At 39.8% G+C, this 20,991-nt stretch overlaps 1 long non-coding RNA gene across 1 annotated transcript in view; it reads left to right on the forward strand.

The window, feature by feature from the left end:
* LOC308072352 overlaps positions 1–20,991 on the forward strand; it is a 272,072-nt gene that overhangs the window by 231,985 nt on the left and 19,096 nt on the right. The window lies entirely within an intron of this gene.

Genomic DNA, 20,991 nt, shown 5'->3' on the forward strand with positions numbered 1-20,991 from the left:
TTTCTTTAGTATTATGTTTAAAATTTTTTTCTTATTCAGTCAATTAGGATGAGGCTTCATCTGCTCTGCACTTAGCAGTTTAATCAAAACTAATCAGGTTAGGCACCCTCTGTGATTAATGAAGTGGGAGTGTCCCTGAGGATTTAAACTCACTTGTTTATGTATTTATTTTAAGATTGGTGAATTAGCTTCTGGGGTCTCTCTGTCCACTAATCAGTTAGGTTGATATCAACTTGATAAAAATGAATTTTACATATGAAAAAGTAAGCAGCAGTATGTAACAGAACAAATTATTTTTGTCTAAGATTACTTCATAGTCACAATCTATTCCTTTATATACTAAACTGAATCAAGATAGCAATTACTTGGAGATCTAGTTTTTCTTTTCTGAAATCTGGAACATTGGTTTGTATGTGCTTAGTTCTTGAGGGCTGACCGTGCGTCTTTAATACAGGAGGATTGTTTGCTAAATATCTAGTAGCTGTTACCTAGTTTCGTGCCTCTTCATTCCACTGCTAATTTGGCAAACTGCAGAGTATCTTGAACTTATTACTAGTTTTGTTCAAACAGGACTGAGTCCATGGTGTGATCAAGGCCAAAGCAGAAGACAATCTCAATTGGCTGTCGTTACCTGCTGACATAAATCACTTGAATAGATCAGTCCTGTGGTGCTTAGACTAAGTAAGAACAAGTTGGAATGACCTACATTTCGTAAATGTTTTGAAGCCTCTTGTGAAATTGGCAAGTAATTCTTTTGTTCTTTCTTGCCTGTCCTTTAAAAAATAAATTACGCTGCTCTCCTTGTATTAATAGAGAGTGCAAATGTAAAGGTGCAGTGGTACCCAGGTAGACTCAAAAATAAATTATCTGCATTTATCCCATAAAGTAGGGCTGATCTACACCAGTGCTTTTTCCGAAGACCGTGCCTAACTTGCATATACAACTTTTCCATTCTAGAACTAATTAGTTTTGGTTGAGTAACTCATCAACATTAAGTAACAATAAGAATCATATTTCCAGGAACACTTTCCTTGTTATAGAAAATTGGAATCAACTGTGGAAGTGTGGTTACTGAATCTAGTTGCTTTTAACAGAGTATTTTTTTTAAAGACTTAAAGGGCTTCCTGCTACATTGCAAAGTGTTTTAAGTACAGCTGATTGGGTGACTGGATTATAGTCATAAAATGTTAGACTTCTTTGAATGTAAAGTTTTATTGCACTTTGATTTTTAATAGAAAGATTTACATACTCTGAAAAACGTCCCAATATGAGGGATAGTTCAGCTAACTGAGGAAGATTTAAGAGACATCTTCTCTGGAGTCTTTTAAGAACAGGTTAGATAAATGCTAGCTCTGGGTAGACCAGAGCTGGAGCTGGACCTCTGAAAAGCCTTCTAGTTTCACAGTTGCTGTGAGCCATGTAATCTGTTCAGTCCATTTTTGTTACATAGACTTGCAGTTGATTTCAGTTACAAAAGTTTTGTTTACACTGACTGGGTGTCCATCTTCAATTCAGGGGCAAATTCTGCCACTGAAACCCCATATACAGTGCCCCTCTCCCTGAAAATCAGTCCGGACTCTAGTTTTTCATCATCTGAGCATCTGGCTACTTTCTACTGCCTGCTACCCTGCTATTCCCTCTGTATGATAGTGAAATTTCAGCCCTTCTGTCTTACCTGTTTTCCTTTCACACTCGGTGCTAGAGGTTGCACACCTTTTGCTAGTTTTCACCTCCCTGAAGGCTGTTTGCGTTAGTCTTCTCCTTTTCACAGCTATTGCTGACCTACTTTCCAGGAGGATGCAAGGATCTACATCTTTCTCAAGGTCTGAATTTTGGGGTGTTTGATCACTCTTGGGTGAATGATTTCTGTATTCTGCCTTTTTTGTGCTCTCTTGAGTCTTCTGCTGCAGTTCTGCTTTGATTTCACACTCTGTCCATTTACAGTCAGGCAAGAGTGCAGTAAAATAAATTGATTCCCCTGACACACTGTGGGACGTGTTTCTTTTGAATGGTGTCATGTTCTTTGTGACTTGTTTTTTCCTTACTCAGAAAAGAAGGGAGAAAGGTGAAGACCTTAGGCATTTATATTTCTCAGTTGTCTCCTTACTTTTCATTTTAACTTTTACTTCTTGTCTTTCATCATTATACCACCCAAATGTGCTTAGGTCAAAGCTAAATGATTTGCCCTTCAACGTTTTGCTGCAGAATCCACAGCTTGTCACATCAAACTCATGACAAGGGAAAGAAGCTGTTGAGAAAACAATACAGGTTTTTGAGTTTTTTCTTTGATGCTTTCACTGTCTGATGTTGTTAGTTTACATACCAGGAGAATGTATACAAGATGAGAGAAGCTTATTGACCCATTGAGGCCTGCCCTTATTAACCTTGAAAAAATCTAATCAACCAATCCATCACCACGGTGAACTAACAAGTTCAACTGATGGCTGTGGCTTCTGGTTTCTTCCACAAACATGAATCCAAGTCTCCTTTGAACTGACCATCTTTATTTACTTTAATTGCTGCGTGTGTTCGTTTGTTGCTCATCTCAGCTACTTGATGGGTGGATAAATTTTGTCTGACCTGTGTGCTACAGCCTCATCTTTAACTAATCTTTGTGCCTTCTCCTTTATAGCCCCCACTTAATTAAGAGAGCTTTGTGCCATAGATTTGTCAATTTCCCTTAATGCATATCTACCACAGTGTTCATGCAGTCAGAGAAGTTGTGTTCACTTCTTGAGATGATTTTGTTATATGTGGATATAAATCTTCCCAGTATGGTTAACCTAAGTTCTCACTCGTGTGAATTCCCTTTCAGCCTGGCAAGTGACAGCAGCTACAGTGGTGGGCAATGCACAAGATGAGCACAATGACTTAATTACAGCTATTGTAGGGCTTTCGGTGCAGATCCAGTCAAATCAGATTTGAACATTGATATTTGTTTGGGGTGGTTCTCTGTGTTGTGCTCAGCCCATTGGCCATAGCTCTGGGGAAGTGCGGTTGAAGAAAGACCAATAATTTCTCCCAGTTTCCTCCCATTCATTCCATAATGGCTGATGCTTTCCTTAATTTACAGAGCATACAGGAACTACATTTGCTGGGGAAGATTTTCACTGGCATGATAAACTAGTGAGTACCACATCCCAAGGAAAGGTAGAGACAATAGTTGTGTAGTTCTAACTTTCTTGCAGCTCTGCAAAACCTTACTTCTCTCCTGGAAAAACTCTCATGAATGTCATTTGCTTTAAATCAGGGATAATTTACCAATAACACAATAAGTCCTGTTGTTCTGACTGGCTGTATGGATAAACTGTGGATCACAGCCTGTGTTTCAGCTGGAGTTAAGGGAATTTTTTTGGTAATAGAGAGAAGAAAACATAATTAAAGGTGAAGAGAGGGGGAAAAAAAAAAAAAAAAAGAACCAAAGAAACTGCAAATGTAGACCAGCAGTTTTACTGGGCATCATAGGCTTCCAGTACTGCCTAAGAATAGTCACACCTCATCTGCACTCGCATCTGGGCCAAACCTTTAGTTCATGTAATAAGGGCATAGCTTCATCATGCCAAAGTAGCTAGGCCAAGAGGATCCAAGTAAGGATCTCACTGCCCAATTTTACTTTTGCTGGTTACTGTGCATTGTATTTCATGTATTTCGTGCAATATGTTTCCTATTTGCATAACTGTTTATATTTTAAACAATCCTATCTCAGAGCAACAATATGTACTTGCTTTTTAAAATATTTGTCTTGATATGATTCCCAATTTCTGGTCCTGGCACATCAAACTCAATAGAACATATTCTGGTCTGGGAAAGATGAAATCAGCCAGTGATGTAATCTGTGTAACTGATGTGTCTCTTTCCTTCATGGCTCCACTGAATTTGCTGCCTTTTATTTTATCTCTCATAAACTCAACAATAAAGGACAGACAATAAAAGTAAGTTTTGTATTTTAGGCCTTCACTGTGGTTTACATTTGTAAGAAAATCCTGTAAGTGACTTAGCTAGGATATAAGTCAATAAGAAACAGAGATAAGAGGAACAACCACTACAGACTCAATGTCTGTCTGTCAGTCAGCAGAGATATATGTATCTTTAATGTGGAAAGGAATCGTTATTTTAAAGAGCTATTTTGAGAACATTCTATTTTGAATTAATTGCAAATATTAGCCATTAATAGCCATGCACCATTAGCAAGAATATCACTGTCCTGGCATAAAGGTGCTCCAAGTGTTCTGAAAAAATTGCGTAGTATCAGGGACATAGTGAGTTGAACAACCTGTTCTCATTATTGAATGACTTTTTTGAATATGATGTGTCACACACACGCACACCTTACCATACAGTGGCATTTATGTTTTGCTGCCAGCAGGTCAAGTCCTGTGGATGGTTATTCCATATCATTGCCGTCGTCTTTACAGCTGATACCCTGGCAGAAAAGCTCAGGGAGTACAGAAAGTCCTGTCCAAAGCAGTACCTTCGAGAAACTCCAAGCCTGTACTATTGTTGTTGGTGCTAATTTATATTTATTTAAACAAAGTATGTTTGGTGCCCTGAGTTTTCAACTCACCTCTTTAAGCACAAAAGCAAGATGCTGGCAAACTTGGAATGACCAGCCCTTTCTGTGGTAAACTCAGCAGATACAGGAAACTGCAGGCTGACAGTGATGAAAAAATGTGCCAATGCATTCATAAAAGAATATATTTCTTTTTTGGTGAAGCAAAAGGAGAAATCATGATGGTCTTTTAATCAAACCAGTTGTTAAATTGCCTATTTTAGATAAAGCTATTTAGGAAGCTTATTTTCACTCATTTTCAGTTCCCTTCCACTGTTGGCATGCTGTAACGTAGTGCTCTTAATATCAGTAAGGGTGCATCCTAAGGTAGCAAGAAGGTATTGCTGACTATCAAACCATTTATTCATATAAGATCAACACTACTATTGGAAACATGGACTTTACCCTTTTGCTGGTTTCAGAAAACAGGCCTTGATCAAGAGAGTCAAGGCAATAATACATAAAAGGAAATAGCATATTTATAGTAGAAAAACGTTTTATCTCATTAAATTTTATCATTTTTAATTGTCATGCCAATGCACAGATATCAAAAGCAGAGCAATTTTTTTTTTTTCCTTCAAGGATTAAATGCCATCTTCTTAGCAACAAGCAGATTCTGTAATGCTTTAATTGATATTTTAGCCTAGGACTTTATGGGAAATGATGGAAAATATTTAAGAAAAACAACAGCAAACAAATAACACTCAGAAATACAGCTTTTCTAATTAGCTGGAAGTCAAAAGAACAGATGTCAAAGAGAATTATTTTCTTTTCCTTTGTTCTTTTCATTAAAGATTTTTTTTCTAATGTACTCTTTTTCAAAAACTTAAATGAAACAAAAGTAGTATTCAGGCCAAAAGTCAAGCAAACCTCTTTGTTTAAATGTCCTAAGTTAGTGGAAAATATAAAACATTGCAAAAATAAACCTGAATCATAACACACTATACTAAGAATGGAAGAGCAGTAACTGCGTGCAATGACAGTGGAAGGACTGGTTAGTGATGGCTGAACAGGCACTACTCAAGTGGATGTCATTGTCATACACTTGCTTTACAGTTTTTGTTGCTAGAAGCTGATCTATGACAAATGCAAGCCAGTTAGTCATTATTAGGGTCAAAACGACTTAAGAAAAGCACTTTCAAAGTCATAGGTGAATAGCCACATCTGGCTTCTGTTGACTTCGGTACATGAGCCTCTGGGTTCAGTATTTGCTTTGTCTTGTTTATGGGAGTATGGAGACTTGCCTGTTCTGCCTCGTGTTGGTCTGGATACCACAAAAAATACACTTTTTGAAGTAGTGGCTTGAAGAAAAGCCACAGAAACATCATATGCCAAAGTTACAATATTCAAGGTCGACTACAGAGGTGATAGGACAGATGTAAATGAATGCAGGAAAAAGAACATGGTCTGGAGACCAAATACATTGTATAAATTTAGCCCACAATAGAAAAGTTAAGTTCAAACCGTCACACCAATCCCATCGTCTATAAAGCTCAGTTATAACTTCTGATATAATTCCAGCAGAATTTGTAACAAAAGTTTGAGTTTAGTCCTGGCAGAATTTTTCCATAATGCAACAGGAACAATATATAGAAAATAAGAATCAGACTTACAGTTATGTTTAGATGTTGGCAAAAAAAATATAAAAAAATAATGCAGATTCACTGATCTTTGCCATGGAAATCCGTAGAGCCTGTGCATTCTTGTTAAATGGGACTTAGAACAGCTCAGATTCTCTCCCCCTCTGCTCCCCTTTTGTTGTTGCTGTTGTTGCAGGCTTTGAAAACAAATGCCTGTGCTAGGTCAAAAATGTTTTGAGTAGACCATATACCTTAGGTGTAACTCAGGAATGACTTTAGTATGCTTCCTAACCCTTCTCCATCTGCTCCTGGCACCTGATTTATTACAGCACACAGGTCAAACTTGTCCTTGGTGCTTGACTGGTCATAAAATCCTTTTTGTACAAGGAGGAAGGGAAAGTATTAGCACTTAATAAATTATAAAATGAAAGAACACTAAGAGTAACAATATCACTGATTTTAGTCTGGCTTTGAAACTCCATGTTAGGCAGAAGAGTTGCAAGCAGTTTGGCTAGAGAAATCTGAGGCCACCTTGAGTCCTGAGGTATCCTGGACCTTGGCTAACCTCATTTGAATGTGGGATGCACGCTCCACTGGCTATTTTCAGAAAGGAACAGAGGAAAGAGTGGAGTAATTGAGAACTACGTTTCCTCTTTTGACAAGACAACTGCTGTTGTAAAGTATTTACATACCGAGGCTGGCCTTTTTTCACAAATGGCCTTCAAGCTTCTAGCGACCCAAGCTGTCAGTGCTTCTTTTAGGGTTTAGGATGGGATTTTCTAAAGAACCCTGATTCTAAACTGTTCCCCTGAAGGCTGGTGATGATACTTTTATTGATTTTTATGGGAAGCACTTCTGCTGAGTGAGAAAATGGTAGTATCTTTAGGAAGACAACTTATAGATGTAAAATGCTGATATTTCATCTTATCTTTCTTTTTGATTTGGTGCTCTGGTGAGCTGTCCATTTTCAGGTTATTTCCTCACTGGAGGAGTAACTAGGAATTTTTTCTCAAGCTGTCATGACACAAGCTGAATAAACATTGCTGCAGAGAGCTTTATCCAGAGTCTGACTTTTCACAGTGCAGAAGAAAACGACAGGCTTAGGATCAGTTCTGAAGTGGAGGGAAGTCAATGGGAGTGTTTCTGTTTTCACTAAAATTTGGATTTGGACAATGCTTGTAAAAAGCTTCCTGTACAAAAATTCCACCAAAATAATGTTTAGTTTAAAATTTTCCTGTAGTGTGGTAGAACCAGAAAATTACAGTGATTTTGGAAGCAGTTAATTTTTCACTGCGTCCTCATTGCTATTAAAGTCTGGAAGATTTTCACTGTTGTTTAACGTGAAATTTGAAGAACAAAGGGTGGATAACAGAACCAAGTTGATTCTATTTACCAGTACTCTGTGATGTGAGTGGATGCTGTTAATTCTGCTTGTTGGGCTGGATGGCTACATTGTGCTCTAGTAGCTAAGCTGCCTGTACTCTTTTAAAAACAAACAAACCCAGCCAAAACCCCAAATTCTAGAAAGTGGCTGGAAAAGGATTTGATACTGTTTTATACACTCTTTTCTAAAGGCATTTATTAGGATTTTCATACACATATTCTGTATGACGTTAAATTAAGTTTATGGAGATGGGGGAAGCGTTGCTCTTCAAGGCTGAAAAATGAGCTTGCATATCATACCGTAGTTCTGCCATACACTGAGGTTCAGCCTTGGAGGCAGAAGAATAACTGCTCTTTCTGACATCCCATTAGCTTTACCACAGCTTTGAAGAGCTTGCTCCACACCCTGGCTATTCTTGTGCAGCTCTGCTGAGAGTTTTTTCCCGTGTCAATTTTGATGGTAAAACAGGAAACCGGATGATTTTTGTCTCAGTGGTTCAGAGATGTCTTGAGTCTGCATTATTAACAGAAGGGGTAAAAAAATCATAAACCCTTGTATGTAACAAGCAGTTCAGAGCCTTCCTGCTTTTAGAGATTAAATCCTTTCCCTAACCACCAGTAGAATTTTAGGGACACCTCTTGTCAAAGTTTATCGGTAAAGAATTGTTTTCTCTTAAAAAACCCGCATCTGTCTATGCTGAATGGTACAATAATCTTCTGAAGAGAGGATCTGAAAGTCAGTGGCCCATCTACATCAGTGAGTTGCAGTGGTATGATATAGTACATGGTTTTAACTGATGCAATGCAGTTGTGGCAAAGGCCGCTCACTTGTAAGCCTGGGCAGATTGGGTTTTCCTTGGTGTTTTAGACAGAGAACCAAACCTGATGTAGTTGTAGTCACTAAGCAAATTACCACCACCAAAAAACCCCACTCTTGTAGCTGTCCATTATATCCTCTGTTTCCTTAACTATGAGATGAGGTAGAACAGGTTCATTGTGTTTCACAACTGGAATTTAAGCACTGGTTTCTCTGACAAGAGAAAACTTGTGAAGGCACAAAGAACTAAGTTACATTTAGGTTAGGGTGGGTGCCCTCATCTAACTGAATTAAGACCCTCTTAAGCTGCTATGATATGGTTGCAAGTGTTTGTATAGGTTTAGATAGGTTTAAACACAGATTTAATTTAAAACAATATACTAGATCTCGCTGGAAATGTGTTTTGGAAATTCTGTCAAAATTTTCAAAGGAAGTGTCCCTGTTGGGTACTTGCTGGAAATTATAAGCAGCTGGACCTCAGAAAGTGAGGTGGGTACTGCAAGATCATGTGGAAGGGCAGGTGAAATATATGAACTATTTGAATTTTTCAATTCAGATCATGGAAAAATATAATATATTTATATATATATATATAAATACATGGGAAAGTATATTTCACAAAAAATATCCATGTGAATGATGTGAATTAATTTTTGCTAAACCCAGATCTTTGGTAGGTTTTTTAAGTGCCCAAAAATATGTATTATAAAAAAATCAGAATGCTTTGATTACTTCACTTTCCTGTGTCATGGGCAGTTATATGTAAAACTTCTATGTGTATTTTCATGGCCCATGGGGAACTACCTCCACCGAGAATGGAGAAAGAAACTTTCAGAGGCATGAATAGATGCTGAATATTTTATATTTTAGTAGTTGTATGAAAGGCATACTAAGGCATCCTAACTCTATAGACCATGTATTTGATGGTATTGCAACATATGATTATGAGCTTAGATAAGCTAGTGTGGACATGGGTAACAGTGCTAAGTGTCTGGGAAAAATGGAGAAAAGACTACAGGGGAAAAGAAAATAGCTGTGTTCTGACTAATCGGTTCATCAGCTTTTGCAGTCTTGTGGTGTGCCATGCAGCTACGTTCTTCCCAGGCATAGAGATTCTCACATGACATGAGATATGCCCAGGGTAATAAATTACATTATACCAAAACAAGAGATAAATGTAGGTTTTATTAATCTTGTTATACCTTGTAGTTTACAGTTGTTCTGTGTCTTCTACTGCAGAGCTTCTCATTGCAGCCTTTTTCAACCCTATCTCCTGGTTGGCTCTCCAGTTACCAAGCCCTGATTTAGTTAAACAAGAATGTACACAAAGTTTAGTTCAAGCTGACCCACCCTCTCGAGTTGTTAAATGCTCAAGTACCCACCGACTCAAGTCATCAAAACTGATGAATGAAAGGACTTCTATTAAAGAACAGTTATGTAAAGTATGCAGAAAGAAGTCTCCAAGTGAAAAAGTTCTGGCTGCAAGAGGAGACAAGCTGATAAGGTGTTACAATCACTAATTTGCACTAGAAGCAAGAAACTTGTAACCAGTCTTGTGTGTGAATGAAAATGAATATGTAGTGTACTATGAATATGCAAGTACTTTGCTATATATAACGTGTACGGTCAGTGGCTTGGTGTGCATGTTAGGAGGAAAGATCCCTCATGTACCTAGCGCTGCAATAAACCAGTGTTGGCTTTCTAAACTATCATTTGGTTTGGAGAACTTTCCTGGTTATGATTTTCAGTAACGGTGATATGAATATCTTTGAATGGTGAAATCTAGTCAGGCTGCCAGAGGAACTGCACATGTATGCCCATGAAATGAATGGGCTAGCATATAGATTCCCTTGCTAAAAAGAAATATTCAGTATCTCTTTGTCCTGTTCCCTGTCATCTTGTTTGAACATGCAAGTTTGGTGATTCTTTTTTTTCCTTGTCTCTTGAGGAAAGCAGTAGAGTGGTCAGGGTCAGGCCACGAACAATATCTTTCGAAGCTGTAGCCTTTCACTCACACAGAGGAGGACTTGTTGGGTTTTGGGTGGAAGTCTACAGATACTATGCAATTTTGTTATCACAAATGCTTACCTGAAAAAAATTCTGCGCAGCCTTCCAATAAACCCTTGTTGGAGCTGAAAAGGACATGAGGTCTCAGTTTTTTTGTTTGTTGGGAGAATTATAGGATACATTTAATCTCACACTGAGGTGCAGTGCAACTTCTCTTTGCTGTGAAACAGGATCACGTGAGGTGCTTTTTCTGCTGGAGCTGTGAGCAGTCTCATTGGTTTTTTCAACGGCTGTCCTGACTCCTTGGGGTCACTGAAGACACTTGTCATACATAAATTAATTTTTCACATGACAGTGCTTTTTTGTATTCAGTGATGTTGTATGGGTCAGTACTTCTTGTATTTCATTAAAACAGGTCATTGCTTATTCTTCGATTTTGTAGAAGTTTCCATTTACCTGACTAGAGATCTCTGGGAGTTAGGAGGAACTCATGGATCTTTACTAATGTTGAACTTCAGCTTGCCCTCAATGCCTTTACAGTGAGCACATAGCTTTGTTGTAAGAGTCCTTTGCTATTAACCTTACCTGTCCTGTACGGTCTTTACCCTCTCATAGCTACAGTGGCAGCAAGTATAGCAGAATCAAGATGAAGAGCATCTGAGATTTTTTTTTTTTTCTGGAAAGTTCTGTGGTACAAGGATACAGTAAAAACAACCCAAGTTTTCCATTCTTTTGCATCTTCATTTTATGTTAGTTTCAATCCATTGGTTGTTGTGTTGTTTAGCAGAACTGAAATTTGGCAGGAGGAAAATACTCCTTTATTTATGTAATGTTGACAATCATTTTTTCTTCCTTTCATGGGTTAGTTTATAGTGCTAGGAGGGTGGTTTGTTTTGCTTTTGGCTTCTTGCCTGTGTAAGAACAGACTACAAACACCCTGGCAGATGCTGATGCCGCTTCTGGGTAACTGTAACAGGCACTGCCTAACAGTATTTGAAAATTGTTGATGTGGCTACTGAAAGAGGATCTTCAGGTACTTCCCACATCTGAAACTTGCCTATACTTCTCTGGATGTGCTTATGAGATGCTTTGGGAGGAGCTGGGAACAAAAGAAAGCAAAGGAGATCTTGGCCATGTTCATTGAATTCAATCTTAGATTTAGCAATGTAGGGAGGTCAGGCCAGTTTTGTTTCCGCAATAATGCGGGTGGTTTCTCCCTGTTGTTGACTGTTGTAACTAGTCCTGGATAAAAATTTGATATTCAAAAGCTGCTTATGGTGGTGAGTAGCTTATGTATATATAATAGAATTTGCTGTTACCTTAATTTTCCCAGGTGCATTTGGATAAAATGACAGTCTTTAAGTACATATTGATGTGTGACTTTCTCCTCCTGTCTGAGAAAGGCTGAATATAGCATTTGACTAGAATGCAGCTTCTGCATTTTCTGCTTCCCCTGGCTTTTACAGACATGATTTGTAAGCTAAATAGCATTCTTACTATATTCTCATAAATAGCATTTATCCATGCTTTCTGAATGTGAAATTCTAATTGCCACAGGTGAATACTTCCTAACACGTTTCTACTGGATTCTCATGAGGTCCTACTTCATAGGTATAAAAATGTGAACAATTATAATGAACACAATGCAGTAGAAAGTACCCTATTATCAATTAATTCTTCTAAAGAACAGTCTGGCATTTACTTCTTGGAGTATGCTAAGAGAGGGTGGCAGTGAACAGTGGTGACAGAATTTCAAAGAAACTTCATCCTAACTGACCAGGAGCTAGCATCTGGGACTCACAGTGTTCAGTCACTTCTATGTGAGAAAGCGTTGGTGCTACTGGATAGCAAAATTGCAGCGATCTATAGGTGCATGAATCTGTAGGTGTATAGATGACCTCTAAGACATTCAACAAAAAGGGTACATGGATCAGATGCCAGCTTGTGTGAAACCTTCTTAGGATAATTACTTGACAGTGATACTAGCTTATAGAGCTCTTGGGAGGCAGGCAGGTGTCAGTAGTTGTATCCTGTCCTGCAGAGAGGGAGTCCGTGGAGCATTAGAGCTTTCCCTGCTGCTGCCCAGAGCTGCTTATGCTCTGCCACATGTTCTTAAGGAATAAGGCACATCTGAAATGTGGTAAAAGAAAACCATATGCAGCACTCCATATAAACACACCAAACTATATTCACATTCTGACTGAAAGGAAAGAAGAGCTATTTTCCTGTTCGACTAGTTGGTTGAGAGAAACTTAATAAACCAACAATGCCTAAATGGGATTGCTGGGAATAATATAGGCAGGGTATCCATTATAAATATTGATGTACTTTGTGGAAGCAGAAATTCTTCCTTTATTCTTATCTCTGTAGCACTTTTGTAGGAAAAGTTACTGAAGTTACAAATTCATTACTGGCTACGCAGTTCACAGTTAACTTGCTGAAGGACTTAATTTGTAAAGTATAATGTAGGATTGCTTCATAGCCTCAATATGTCTTGGGTACTTCAATTATCTTCCTAGATTCAGATTAAAGATTTACCTAATGAGAAGTTTGTCACTCTCTTTTCCTGTCCTCTATCCTGCCAGCTGCTGGGTCTGTCAGCATGTGCTTGCTATAGCATTTCACATTGCAGGTGCTGGAGTGCCACACACAGTCCTAAGTGCTCCACACCACTAGCAGCTCCAGAACTGTGCTGAGCAAAGCGAAGCGATGCATAATTCACCTTTGAGTTACTCGGCACTAGTACAGCTGGCAATGAGCTTACAGGAAATCCCAGGACTGACACTTGGGTTCAATGAGGGGAGCCCCACCAAATGGTCTGTGTAGCAGTATTGCTCCTGAATGTGATAGAGCACAGGGGGCTGATGAGAACTCAAGGCCTTCATTTTGCTTTCTGAAGAAGGTATGTAATCATCAGAAGATGAAAAGCCAGCAAAAACACGCAAATTTAACCATATATCTTCCCTAGAAAGATCAGATGTCACAGCCACTTAGTTTCAATGGTTTTCTGGGGAGAACTCAAAGGCACTTACTTCTTGTACACCTGATTCCTATTTACTTCTCACTAACTAGATTAAAAAAATTGTGGAGCTTTCTTTGTTCATACTGGCTACTTTGGCTAAGACAGAAACTACCTCCTTCCATCTGAGACCAAAAAGTCTGAGGCAGTCTGTAATCACCCCTGAGAAAGGTAGGAGAAGCACCCGGGATTTGCAGCACCACGGCAAAAGAAGAATTTAGCTATGTGTGAGTTTGTCTGTGGTGTGTGAATGTACCTTTGGGTTGCTTAGTTGTCCATTCTTTGGGTTTGAAAGGGTTTTAACTGAGTACTTTCAGCCAGCACCATCAGGTACTGCTGCCACAGGGGCAGAGCTGCTCTCTCTCTTGCCTGTGGTCTCTTGTTGCCGTCCCTCTCTCTCCCTCCCTTGGCACTGGCCTTTAGGCAGCTGCATGGTGAGCGGGACTGGGGAAATGATCCGGTCAAAAATGTGGCAGGGTTGCATGTCCAGCTTTCCAAGCTTATATTTCTCAGGAGGCGTGGGAGTTGTGTTTGTGCCTGGTAGGGAGTAGGCAGACTAGCGTGACGCACTAAAACTTTAAGAAATCTGCCTGGCTTATTAAAGGGTGTGTGAAGATGGCAAAGAACAAAGGAAATATGTTAAAGCCTGCTCTGAAGAGTGGGGAGTAGAGTAGCAAATGGGATAAGCAATTGGCAGAGTTGTCTGAGTAAGGGTTTGAAAAACAAGGAAGTTTGGGAGAAGAAAAAGGAGGGGCACATACTTAGGGAAGGAGAAGGGATCAGTCTTGCTGGAGCAGGCTTTGATGAAAGGAGGAGAGGCTGGCCTCCCTGTTGTGGAGGGGGAAGGTGTATTTCAGGAAAAGGGATCCTAAATGTCTGACAGAACTCCAACCAAATCCCAGTAAGTGCTCCACAGTGAGGAAACTGAGGCTGTCAATGCAGGATTGGAGATATATATCTATATCTATATATTTATATTTAAACATAAATCTTTAAAACCCTTGTGTTTTCCGTCAGGCAGAATAACAGAGAAACCTTTGGTCAGGCTGTGTGTCTGTCTGCTCCAGCTTTTTTGCAGAAGGGAGCTGTAAAGTAAAAAGCAGGCAAGGATAAAACATAGGGAAAGGATTGGCTTCATGTTTTGCGGTGGTGTTGGGGATTTTATGGCTGGGCTCAGCGTCTTAAGGCAGCAAGAGCCTATGACACGATAACAGACACTATCTCTGCCCAGGAACTGCAGGGGCTGAAGAGTATGGGATAGTTGCAGCCTGCTCCAATATGGCAGCTTTCAAGTCTTCACATTAAGAGTGAGACCACCTTAGCAAAGCACAGGAGGATGAACTCAGCCTGCATTCATGTCATAAGGGAACGTCCAGTCCATAATCTGTGGAAAGAGGATAGTGGATGTCAAGGAGAAGCAAGCAATCCCTGTGTAATACCTTGAGCTGTCCTGGCAGAATTTACCACAGGAGAGTTCTAGTTCATGTGAATAGTTATGTCCACGCTGCTGGTTAACTCACGTGCATGCAGTATCCTCAGGGATTGAAATTTTGCATGGCAGTGGGTACACGAGGAATTTGCATGGAGAGACAAAACAAGAATATGCCCAAGCTGATGATGAAAACAGAATGCTTGTAGTGGAGAAGCAGTCAATGTTTCTTTAGTTATCTGCAGAGATGTCACCTGCCATTTTGTTGGTTTGAAGTGGCTGTAGTCCAGGTAGCTGTAGAAAAACCCCTCTGATTCAAGCTGCCTGCAATGCTAAATCTGTTGGGCTGCTGAGGAGAAACTGGTACAAATGGACACAGTGTCAGGCCTTGCTTGCTAATTCAGCGTATATCCTGAGAACAGATTGGAGCCCTGGCTTACCTTTAAAGCTCTTGCTCTTCAGTGGAGCCCCCTTGGGAAGAAGAGGCATTTCCCTACTCTTCTTCACAGATGCTGCTGTGAGTTGAAATATGTATCCCTGTCTCAGAGGGTGAATATGTTACCTCTTATAAATCAGACATGAAAAAGTTCAAGGGGAAAAACATTGTTTTAAAAAAGACTAGAACTATTAAATGCTTAAGACCACTGTGCATCATGTATCTGGCTGATGGTGCAGAAGGATCAGGAGTCACTCCTTGCTGAGGTTCTGAGGGGCTCGCAGGGGCACAGCTCAGTGGTTATGCTGTACATACAGGATGGCCATCCCTTGTCCTTCAGGCAGCAAGTCACAAGGATCTCCTTGTTCAATTTTCTTCTATCACTCCTCTCCTTACACTACAGCTTCCACCTGCCCTTCCTGCTGTTCCATTTATGCAATTAAATATCATTTAAGACTGTGCTATAAAAACATTTCTCTGAAACCAGCCTAAGTTTATATCAGCTGTTTCATGTGAATGCAGGAATTAAAATATCTTGATTCGCATCACAGACTGAGAGAAATAAGACATCCTTTCTTTCTGCTGGCAGGTCACTGTTCCTTCTGCCTAGGGGAGCAAGGGCTTGAGGAGCTTTCTGACACCAACAATCTAAATATTGACACTGTTTTTGCTGCATTTCTCTCACTGTGCTGTGGCTGTGAGAGATCCTGCGTGCTACTTGTTGGCTGAGGCTGTGCAGGCTGCTCTGTGCAGAGCCTCCCCCACCTCACCTTCTAGGTTGCCGCATCTGAGGCAGCTCTTGGAGTAATGGGAAGGTTGCTGCTTTAGCAGCAATGCTGCTCCTCCTTTTCCCAGGCTGGAGGACTTTTGAAAAGCTATTCCCAGACTTTCCAGGATCTGAATGCAGCTAGAAGCTTGGAGGTGGGGTTTCTTATTCTCTTAAGCATCTCCTTTCCCTGCGCTGAAGGAAGGAAATGGAGTAGTTTAGCTTGGTCTGATACTAATGCTTCCAAATGCTCTTGCTTCTGAAATGTTCTGAGTAGTGCCAGAGAGAGGGAAAACAGTGGTGGGGAGGCTGACAAATGTCCATTTTTTTGGATAGGAAAATAAAAGATGAAAACTTTGATTGTGGAAAAATACATATTTTGAAAATAAAACCTGGCTGTCTTTTGGAACAAGCTGCATGCAAGACTTAGTTCTTGTTTGCTTGTTGACTTGTGCAATATTGTTGATTTGTTTGTTTGACCATATAAATTAGGTATTTTTGTTTTCTGCATTGACATGCAAGGAAGTTTTGCTTCTAAAACTTCAGCTGCTTTTGACAATTTGACAACTTTAGAAGCACAGGTAGCATGCAATATGCAGAACATGTTCAAGCCATGTAGTTGGTCCTGTAAAGACTTTTGTGTATGCCTGTTTTCAAGCCAGTGGATAGTCCTACTTGAAGCGTTATAATCATAGAATTACTTAGGTTGGAAAAGGCCTTTATGATCATTGAGCTTAACTGTTAACCCAGCACTGCCAAGTCCACCACTGAACTGTGTCCCTAAGTGCCATGTCTACACATCTTTTAAATGCCTCCAGGGAAGGTAACTCCACCACTTCCCTGGGCAGCCTGGTAAGGGAAAGAAGAAAGGCAAACATTGCATGAAAAATACTTGCAGTAGAACACAGGCCTTCTGACTGAATATAATATCCTATTTGTATCAATATGTATTTCAGTCTACTTTCCCCAGTTTTAGCTTGGGTTGTACTCAAGTACTCATATGTGTCACTCGGAGACAAAACAGATAAGAGTGTTACACGTCATTAGGGAGTGTAAACTCAGCTGTGATGGACAAAGCCCCAAGCATCCTAAAGCTTCATTGAGAATTGGAAATAGATTTCTGTCTTAGCTTTCAGGAAATGAAAGGAAAGAACTTTCTGATCTTGGACATCCTTGGCATTGATAAATAATGTCTTTGAATATATATTCATGCATATGTGCGTCTTGAGCTCATAGGTTTTTTATGTAAGTATTATAAAGTACAAATGTTCTCAGTTTTAAAAGATGTATTTCAGCTGCACTGTCTGTTTCTTTATTTGTTAGCTGAGTCTTATTATTCAGGGAGAGACAGGTGGAAGTGTGTAAAAGACTAAAGTGTTGCTTTACAGATGTGTTGGGTTCTGTAGGCTGCACAGAGGAAGCATAGAGTAGATGGGGGGTACAACAGACACATTCGTTCAGCTAACAAAACTGGTGAATCATTGAGAGTCAGGGAAGTAGTTATAAATTGAAGTGGCAGCAAAAGGATATTTTTGTGAAGGACTTCAAAGTGAGAAAAAGAAGCTTGAATGTGATGTTGAACAAGTCAGTCAAGGGAGAGTGACAGGAATGGAGGACAGTGTCCAGCAGGCAGGAGATTGGAGCTGCATTTGTAACGGCAGGAAGAAAACCCATGGCGCTCAATTACAAACAAAGCGTTAGCTTGTTGCAACCAACATCATTACAATCTTGAATCTCTTACACAGTGAAGTCTGTTCTGTTTTTTCTTGGTTTAACAAGCAATTAGCTTGTCAGATTTAGATATTAAACTAATTTTATTTTCTACAGGGCTCATGTACTAAGAGTTCTGCAAAATTATATCAGTTTGGCAGTTTTGAAAATCTTGAAATTTTTGGTTTATTTTTGCTGGGATTTTGCATGACCTGCCTTCCCCAATAAATTGGTTTTGGGAGGATGTGCCCCTCTCATGAAAAAGCTATGACAAAGATTGTTTCTGTCATGCATTTGATAATGATGTTCTGACTGATAAATGCACAACCCTCACTTTCTGAGGAAGTAAGGTATTCTAAGAAATATACCTTGAAATGAAGTCGGGAAAGCAATAAAGAAATATCATTATAGAATAAATATTTCATAACTAGTAAATGTGGCGATGTAACAGTAAGGTCCCGATATTAATTTTCCCCAATACATGTAAAAATGCATTAAGAATAAGGTATTAATTTTAGTGATGATAAAATGCAAGGGGAGAAGACCGCATCAAACAGCACCATCTACTGTTCCCGTTGGGCTGTGAAGGCCACAGTAAGATGGGGAGGTTTGTTTCAGAAGGAATGTTCTGACAAAGTGGTATTTGATATTCTGCCAGCAGCTTACGAAAACTCTCTTAGCGGTCCTACTGAATTGTGTAGAAACGTGGATACATTAAGATTTTGATTTTGGTAGTTTTGACAAAACCCTACTTCAATAAAGCCTCAAAAGTTTTGATTGCACCTCCTTGTATGTGACATTCAGAAATTTGGTCGGGGAAAGGTTCAAGACCTCCTTAAGATAGATATTTTTGGGTTAATGTTGACTTGTGTATTTTTAAAGATTTCCTGAAATAATACATGCGTTAATAAATACAATAAAACATTAACACATAAAATAAAAATATGCATCAATGCATACAATAATTAACACACACAATAAAACTTTGATACAGTTATCACATGACAGCTTACATATCCTGAAACAAATGCCTGTACTGGTACTTATTGACTACGATTTTGGTAATAATCAGCCTTCAAAACCATTGTAAATACATCCAAGTAAATAGAAAGTAATTAATAAGAGGCCTGAGGGAGAAGGGATTCCTTCAGCTCCCAGTAATTGCAGCTCGTACACCCCTAGAGAATGCACAAATAAAAATGGGATATTACATGAGGAATAGGAAGATTGGCCACAAGGGCAGACAATCTTTTTTTTTTTTTTTAAAAAAAAGGTGGAGCAAACTCCCTTGTTACCCATGCTTGCAGTGAGTATAGAATAAAGACATGCAAAGAAATGATAGTAACCTAGAAGTAAGGTTCCCAGAACCGTTGGCTTTGAAAGAAAAGGCTCACGTGCCCTGACCTCCCTTCTTGGATGAGGGATTACAGCTAACTGCAGAGCAGGAGTGAGTGCAGGATTAGGGCCAGCGTGCCTGTGTGTACTGCCTATGTGCTGCAGTTAACCCTAGTTGCTCAGAAATGTGCTTGAGCTGAGAGCCAAGTCTGAATGTAAGATGGGAGTTTTTGAGAGTGCAGGGGTGTCTGGCAGAGGAGTTTTAAGGCAAGTTTGTAGGCAATGTGTAAGCAGGCACTTAAGTGGTTCAGCCATGTGTGCATAATTCCTGGATCAGAAGCTGTGCTGCCACAGCTATTACAGTGTTCACACTGAGGAGATGAGAGCTCCTGAAGGGCAAGGTGTTGCTATTGGCACTGCATCTGCTTATGCCAGAAGAATAGTGTGGAAGCTGCCTGAGGCGAAGGCAAAGCTTGTTCATATCTGTCTGCAAAAGGCTATGTACACATACCCTCAGCCTGGCTTATTGGAGAGGAAGATGCTTGCTGGGAAGTGCAAACCTGGTTCACAACTTCCAGACTGGTTAGACGTTGGGATCTGGTTTTGGTTCAGTTCCTTTTCCAATAGCACATTTATTCCAGATATTTATATTATGGATGAGATGATAGAATATCTTGTTTTTGAAGACTACACAAATGCATTTGATTACTTTAAGATGTATTTACTACTATGGCGGAGTAATTTTCGTAGCAGACATGCAACTTCAGAAAAAATCCTACAGCATATAGCAATACTTTAATGAAACTAGACTCTCTTTTTATAAGGCACATATGGTATGTTCAATAAGCTCTGTTATCATAATCATGGTCTTACGATGTGCTGGGCTCTCCTATGGCTTAGTGATGCATGCAACAATATCACAAGCATTGGTCTGACATGAGGATGGAAGGGAAGTAGTAATTTGTGCCATCCTCATCTGCAGTTTGTTGCTGTGGTTATTATAATCACAACTTGTTTCTAAATGAACACCTTTGATTAGGGACATCCATTGATGATGATGATCACAGAAGTCACAGAAGGCAAAGGCAGGGAATGGGAGAATGAAGAACCACTTACTGCAAAAGATCAGGTTTGAGACCATCTAAGCAACTTAAAGGTGCACAAGTCTACGTGACATGATGAGATGCATCTGTGGGTCTTGAGGGAACTGGCAGATGAAGTGAATAAGCCACTATCCATCATATTTAAAAAATCATGGCAGTCTGGTGAAGCTTCCACTGACTGGAAAAGGGGAAACATAACCCCCATTTTTAAAAAGGGAAATAAGGAAGGCTTGGGAAAGTACAGGCCAGTCAGTCTTATATCTGTGCCCAGCAAGATCCTCTAGAAAACTATGCGAAGGCACATGAAAAATAAAGAGGTGATTGGTGACAGTTAACATGACTTCACTAAGAGCAAATCATGCCTGACAAATCTGGTGGCCTTCAATGATAGGTTTGCAGTGTTGGTGGATGAAGGAAGAGCAACTGATGTCATCTACCTGCACTTGTGCAAAACATTTGACACTGTCCTGCATGACAGTTATGCATGACTGCATAAACTGGAGACATGAATTTGATGGATGGACTACTTGGTGGATAAGGAATTGCCTGCATGGTTACACTCAAAGAGTTGCACTCAGTGGCTTAGTGTCCAAGTGGAGACCAGTGATAAGTGGTGTTCCTCAGGCGCTGGTACTGGCACTGTTTAACATCTTTGTCAGCAACATGGGTTCAGTGCACCCTCAGCAAGTTTGTGGACACCACCATGGTGTGTGGTGTGGTTGACATGCTGAAGGAAGGGCTGCCTTCCAGAGGGAGCTTCACATGCTTGAGAGCTCGGCCTGTGTAAACCTCATGAAGTTCAACAAGCCAAGTGCAAGGTCCTGCACACGGGTCGGGGCAATCCCAAGCACAGACAC

Source organism: Falco punctatus (assembly GCF_963210335.1).
Source record: "Falco punctatus genome assembly, chromosome: 13".
In the NCBI taxonomy this organism is placed as follows: domain Eukaryota; kingdom Metazoa; phylum Chordata; class Aves; order Falconiformes; family Falconidae; genus Falco; species Falco punctatus.